The sequence below is a fragment of the Dama dama genome, chromosome 15 (genome assembly GCF_033118175.1).
Source record: "Dama dama isolate Ldn47 chromosome 15, ASM3311817v1, whole genome shotgun sequence".
In the NCBI taxonomy this organism is placed as follows: domain Eukaryota; kingdom Metazoa; phylum Chordata; class Mammalia; order Artiodactyla; family Cervidae; genus Dama; species Dama dama.
In genome coordinates, this window is record NC_083695.1 from 38,569,352 (window position 1) to 38,577,001 (window position 7,650).

Here is a 7,650-nt window from a genome sequence, read left to right on the forward strand (position 1 = left end):
AAACCAGAGATAAGGTGCCCACTCCTGAGTTCAACAAAGACTTCCCTGTCTACACATGCACAGGAAGGTTTCTTTGGGGTGGAAAAGGGAGGGGGCTTCACCCCATAAGTGTGGACATGCACCCATAGGCCTCTGGGGTGGGATCTTAGAAAACATTTTCACATGCACATTTTGAGGGTCCATGGACCAGTCAGGTATGAAGGTATTAACAAGATATTTGGCCAAAGGTAGCAAAGATCCTAATGGACTATCTTACATAAGTTATTTATGTCACTTCTTTACTGCACTCCCCTGCATTCAGGATGACCACACTCCACCACGGGGTGTGTGTCTCTGCTTAGCTCTGACTTCCTGTACTCCTCCTCATTAGAGAGGATGCCCATACCCTTTCTCTCTGGGGACATATTTCTGCTTTGCTTCTGTCTTAAATAAACAACCTGTTTCTCTGTGTGCTCTGCCATACAATGTGCTGTGTCTCTAACAATAAACTTTTTATCTATTTACAGTTTTTGCCTCCTTGAAACATTCTTGCTTTCAAATGGGGGAAAGAGCCAGAGTCACTTTGCTTCTATCCTCTAGCCCCTGGGGGTGTGTTGGCTAGGATTCCTGGGGTTTCATCCAGGGTACCCAGGTTCCATCCCTGGGCAGAGAACTAAGATATCCCTTCAGGAGCGCTCACTGGTCTCCCTCCAGCTGAAACTCACTCATATAAAAGGCCATCTGACCCCAGAACTTGCACTTTCGGCTTGTAAATCTTTACACCAAAGGCCTCTGAATACTTAGCTGATTTTATTGACTCACTATTGCAAAGAAAATTTTAAATGAAATCTGTGCTTCAGAAATTGGAATGAGGCCTGAATAACCACAGGCTCAGGGAAAGGGGTGCTGAATACCACTTCTCCAGACAGGAAACGGGCCACTCTTTCCTTTGTTCCCAGGAACCAGGAGGACTGACCTCTCTTGCCCTTTCTGAATAGACCCCGAGTACCACCCCTCTTCCCAACACACTTGCAGCCATACTGAGTATATGGGACAGCATGTCTGAAAACAAAGCCACACCTCTCAACAGCGTGCGTGCAGCTCAGGCTCCTGCTAAGATCTTTCTCCTGTTACTGAAAATATCCCCAATTCCTGGCAGTTTCTGAAATATAAACAGTTACACAACAGTGAGCAAACCGCTCTCCAGTACAAAGACCATGCCTGGTCATTCTTATCAAGAAAATTTAGGGCAGCCTGTTTTTATTGCAAATAAGAAAAACAACTGGATCTAGTTAAGCCCAAGGGGGGGCATTTTTTTCTGCAGAGAATTCTGAATTGACTTGAGAAGGACTGGTCGGTGGGGGTGGGGGGTGCAGAGGCAAACTGTGCCACCTCCCTGGCTTCTGCCTCTCTCTGCCCATCCTCACCTCTTGGCTATCAGATGGGAGAGGGGTGAGGGAAATATAGAGGTGTGGGAATTGGAGGTAGAAACTACGGGATGTAAGATAGGCTCAAGGTTGTGTTGTACAATGTGGGGAATACAGCCAATATTGTATAATACCCATGAGTGGAAAGTAACCTTTAAAATTGTATAAAAATGCAAAATTAAAGCAAAAGCAAAAGATAAATAACTGATTCACAGGAGTCACTTTGTTTAGTTTTGACTCCAAATGCAACAAGAGGAAACTAGAATAATTATTTGCCCAGTAGAAAGTATTGGTAATTGTGTCCTCTTGTTTCAATGAAATCTTATCACATTTTGAAACCTATTTTGGGTTTTGTTTGCTTTTGCCTATGAGGAGATACCAGGTCAAGTGAAGACAGACACCCATTGACACAACAGTAGGTTATAGGCTGGGGGAGGTAGAGGCTGAAGCATCAGAACACAAAGTAATAGATTAAACAAATTGAGAGAATGTCATGGGATAGATCATATCATTGATTGAATGTATTTTCTATTCTTTTCTGTCTGAAAGGCAGAACTTAGATGCATATTATGTGAATAGAGCTAAATTAGACACGATTCAATTTTGGGGTCACAATATTTCCTAAAAGGAGCATGAGGTCTTGACCCACTGTGGACAGTTGGATCAATAACCTGTGAAGGTAGTTTATTTTTTGGCAGGAGTACTTGGCTTAACAGCTTTGGTGAGGTCACACAGCATGCAGTAACTAGTGAATGGAAGTAGCCAGCACATAATACGTTATGTTTCTCAAGTTAGTAAAAGTCAGTTCATTTATTTGGAGTTATCATGCATGTGAGTAGCATAAACCTCACTTGAAAAGAAACGCTGCTCGCATAGACTAAGACCTTGAGAATGCTTTTTGATCAGCTGAAGATTCTTTTAAAATATGCTCAAATATTCAATAATCATGTCATCCTTGGATTTTTTTAAATTTAAAGTAGTTGGTATAACCATACTTTTCTGTGGACTCAGAAAGGAAAAGAAAACCCAGAAAATTCATGATATCTATTTTTTTCTTTTTAAGCAGTAGTGTTCTGAAGAGTTGGCAAATAGTAGCTCTTAAGGACACATTGAAAAATTTTGAAAGCTGGTCGTTAAACCATTTGTAGATTAAATGCATAAAAATTAGAAAACACTATGAAGAAGTTCTTTTTACTTCAATGAGCTACTTTGCCAGGACACCACTAGATAGATGTATATGGTGAGCAAATATCCTACTCCATAAACAAAGATGAACAAATCCTGGCATTTGGATGGTAACTTACCTGCTATCACTGGCAAAAATGAGGCTTGCAAATAGGGTGGTGTGTTATCATTCAAAACTATTCACCAAAAGTCATTAAAGTAGGCATATTCAGAATGTTTTTCATGTCCTTTGTGCAAATTTTCATATAATTCTTTTCAGAACAGAATATCAGTAAAATGTTGAGCTTTTAAGTGAATCAATATGCTTCCTTCTATTAGAGGTGATAAATTATTTACCAATGGTTATTGCTTTAGTTTTGAAAGGAAATGTAATGCCAGTCAACTTAGTACTTTCATGGTTAAAGATATTTTAATTATTTACTTTTTAAAGATATTGTTTTATTTCCTATTTTATTTCATGGTTTGTAATATGGCATTTCTACTCATGTAATTTAGACAGTGCCATTAATGATATCAGAGGAAAATGATATTTTTCATTATAGAAGTATTTGGCAAATATACTGTTTGTTTTTCCTTTCTTTTTTTTTTTTAATTTTTAAATTTTATTTATTGTATTTATTTTTTGATTTATTTTATTTTTATTTATTTTATATATTTATAAAATATAAATTTTATATTGTATATTTATATTTATTTATATTATATTTATATTTTATTTATATTACATTTATATTTTATTTATATTTATTTTATATTTTTATTTATTTATTTATTTATTTTATTTAAGAGACAATCTCACTTAAAGGTTTTTTAAAAATTAAAGTGTATTGAATTTACAGTGTTGTAGTCACTTCTGCTGTATAGCAAAGGGATTCAGCTATGTTCATTTTCCCTACTTTCCATCATGGTTTATCACAGGATATTGAATATATCTCCCTATGCGATAAAGTAGGACCTTATTATTTGTCTAGTCTGTATATAATTGTTTGCATCTGCTAACCCCAAACTACAACTCTATCCCTTCCCCATGGCCCCTAAAGAAGGTTTTAATTGAACAAATTATGGATCATCTACAATCATAAATATTAATAACATGGATGTGTATTCTGAAATAATCACAATCAATATTTAAGCAAGACTTTAGAACCTATTTTATGTTTTGTTTTTAACACTAATATGTCATTTTCATATTTATATTGTATTCTTAAATCATAATTTAAAATATTGCATTGTATTCTATCAGCTTGATATACTGAAACTTACTAGTTAACTTATTGTTTCCTGAGAAGAACTTGATTTCTATTCCTGTTTCTCATCCCTGGTTTTCTGTGAATGCCATGTTTATTTCTGGAAAAGTCTGTTATTGCCTAGAGGGCTACTTCCTAGAGGGTTATTTCCCTTGGCAGCTGTCACAATAAATCAGTAGTAGAATAATTTGCTGCAGCAAATATAATTTGTCCATTGTCTTAACACCATGTCAGAGATTCACCCTAGAGCACCTAATGACCAGTGCGGGTATTATCATAATCACATGGGAAACACCACCTGTTCCTTACACCACCCATTCCTTACAAGTACAGGGCTGATGCTTCCTCACTAGCTGCTGCTGCTGTTTAGTCCCTAAGTTGGGTCTGACTTTGCAATCTCATGGGCTGTAGCCTGCTAGGCCTCCCCTCTGTCTACAGGGTTTTCCAGGAAAGCATCCTGGAGTGGGTTGCCATTTCCTTCTCCAGGGGATCTTCCTGACCCAGGGATTGAACCTCAGGTCTCCTGCATTAGCAAGAGAATCTTTTACTGCTGAGCCACCTGGGAAGCACCCCTCACAGCTGTAGCCTCTTATTCACTTCCCACCTGCTCTGGGGAAGAGGAATCCCTTTCATATGACTCACTTCTGCTTCAGCTCCTACAGGGAATAATGAAGGCAGACTTCAGAAAGTTTTATTTTTTCTCCTTTGATGCTCATTGTCACAGTTTTCTCAGTCTTTTCTATATATGTTGTCCTTTTTCATCAGTTATCATTGTTCTGTTTTCTTTCATTTTTTCCAGCATTGTTTTATGTATTTATTTTACCATATTGCACACCTTTTCTTAGTCTTTTACATGCTTCCTTTTCTTGCACACATGTTTCTATTAAAAAAAATATTTTTTTCTCTGATTTTATTCCATTCTCTTTTCCTTGATTTGTCATAGCACAGTGTTAGAAGAGCAGTTTCTAAGTCAGGCTTTCTGGGTTAAATTTCAGCTCTGTCACTTGCTAAATGCATGACCTTGGGCAAGATATTTGTTCTCTCATCTGAAAAGACCCTGATGCTGGGAAAGATTGAAGGCAGGAGGAAACGGGGATGACAGAGGATGAGATGGTTGGATGGCATTACTGACCCGATGGGCATGAATGTGAGTAAGCTCTAGAAGTTTGTGATGGACAGGGAAGCCTTGCATGCTGTAGTCCATGGGGTCACGAAGAGTTGGACATGACTGAGTGACTGAACTGAACTGAACTGAACTGAAGGGAGAGTGTAATGACATATTCAGAGTGCTGAAAATTAACATTTAAGACAAGAATACTGATTGGGTAAGAGGCAGGAAGGCTAGGGGGTCTCCAAACTGAGGAAATAGGCTGAAAGTGTCAGACATTTTTTACCTCTCTCTTAAGTGGCAGAAGGCAACAAACTATAACTGTCAGATTTTTTTCCCCTTCTCTATACAAAACTAAAAGGAGGTTTCTTCTAAAATTCTGTGTTGCCATGACAACATCTGGTTCCACCTAAACTTAACTTCTTTCAAGCCTTGAGCTAATCAATGCATGTTTCTTATGGAAATATTTTTCTTAAACTATGTTAATGAACTATGTATTTACCTTAAACTCTGTCTATCTTCAAGTTGGTTGCACCTAAGACTCAGAACAGATGTGTGTGTGTGTGTGTGTGTTAGTCATTCAGTTGTGTCTGACTCTTTGCGACCACATGAACTCTAGCCCACCAGGCTCTTCTGTCCATGGATTTTCCAGGCAAGAATACTGGACTTGTTTGCCTTTCTCTTTTCCAGGGGATTTTCCTGACTCAGGGGTTGAACTGGGGTCTCCTGCATTGTAGGCAGGCAGATTCTTTACCACCGAGCCACCATGGAAGCCTCTCAGAGCAGATAACGGCTCAACAAACCAGTATGTTTTACTCATACAGCTGTTCTACTAATCTATGTTAATGAAACTATATATTTGCTTGGAAATCTGCCTTTCTTCAAGATTCATGTCAATCATTTTATGGCCTGAGATGACTCACCTTGTGCCAATGTTGTCTCAAAATGCATGTTGTGGGTGAGGGGCCTTGGTGTCACTCTGAGTTTTGAGACATTTCTTTGTCTAATTAGCAGCCAGCTAGTAGCTATGTAACTTTCTGCTAATGACTAGCAGAAAGGGCACTCTTTCTGCCCCCTTCTTATGTCTATGTCAAAAACTTTCTCTATCTCTTTTATACTTTAATTAAACTTTATCACACAAAAGCTCTGAGAGATCAAGCCTTGTCACTGGCCCCGGATTGAATCCCTCTCCTCTGGAGATCAAGAATCCCAGTGTCTTTCATGACTCGGCAACAACCTTTCAATACTTTATCTGGCAATGTTATCCTTGAAGTATTGAAAAATAAAAACTTTCCTAAACAAAAGCTAAAGGAGTTCACCTTAGATCTACATGCAAGAAATGCCAAAAATTCTTTGAGCTTAAATAAAAAGATACTAATTAATGACATGAAAACATATGAAAGTACATAGCACTCTGGTAAAGGTAAAATATAGACAGAATCAGAAAATTGTCATTCTATATTAGAATGGTATCTGAACTATATGGTATAAAGGTTAAAAAAATTATTAGCAACTATAGTTTCTATGATTTGTTAACAGGCAAACAGCATAAACAGAGGCAAATTTTGACATCAAATATATAATGGAGAGGAGTAAAAGGATGGAGCCTTTATAAGTGAGTAAAGATAAATTGCTATCAGCATAAGATGTACTATTTTATCTAGATGTTTTAAATAACACTCATGTAAACTAAAAGCAAAAATTTAGAGTAGATGCATAAAACACAAAACATAGGGAGCAGAGAATATTTCCATGGGAAACCAACAGTGTGTAAGTGTAGGCAGAAACAGAAGGGAAAAGAAACAAGAGATATTAATGAATCAGAATATAAACAATAAGATGGAAATCATCTTTATATGCCAAAAATCACTAAATATCAATGAATTCAATCTATCAACCAAAAGGCGATGAATTAGCTGGCTGAATGAAAAAGAAGGAAGAACTAGACAACAATATAGCAAAAGTAGGAGGGGGAATCCCTTGGCAGTCTACTGGTAAGGATTTGTGCTTCTGTTGCAGGGAGCATGGGTTTAGTCCCTGGTGGGGTAAAAAGGAATGACAAACTGTGTGGCATGGCCAAAACAAAACAAGAAAACACAATAGTAGGGTGCTTCTGTCCTCCACAGTCAGGAAGGGATAGATCACACAGACAGAAAATCACCAAGAAAGCATTGGAATGGAACCTCACTTTAGCCTAAGTGCACATGATATATACAGAACATTCCATCCAACAGTACCAAAATTAATTCTTTGTATTTTACACGGAACATTCTCCCGGGTAGAGGATATGATAGGACACAAATCATATCTTAGCAAACTTAAGAAGGTTGAAATGATCCCTACTATCTTTTCTGACCACAGTGGTTTGAAATTAGAAATCAACAATAAGAGGAAACCTGGAAACCTACAAATCTGTAGAAACTAAACAGAGAAGAAATAAAAAAGGAAATAAAAAATTAACTTCAAACAAATGAAAAGGGAAACAGACATATTGAATCCTAGGGAGTGTTGCAAAATCAGTTCTAAAAGGAAAGTTTTAAAGAAAACTGAAAAAATTAAGAAATTAGAAGATCTCAAATAAACAACTTAACTTTACAATTCAAGGAACTAGAAAAAGAACAAATGAAGCTCAAAGTTAGCAGAAGGAAGGAAATAGTAAAGATCAAAGAAGACGTAAATGAAATAAAGGCCAGGACAATAATGC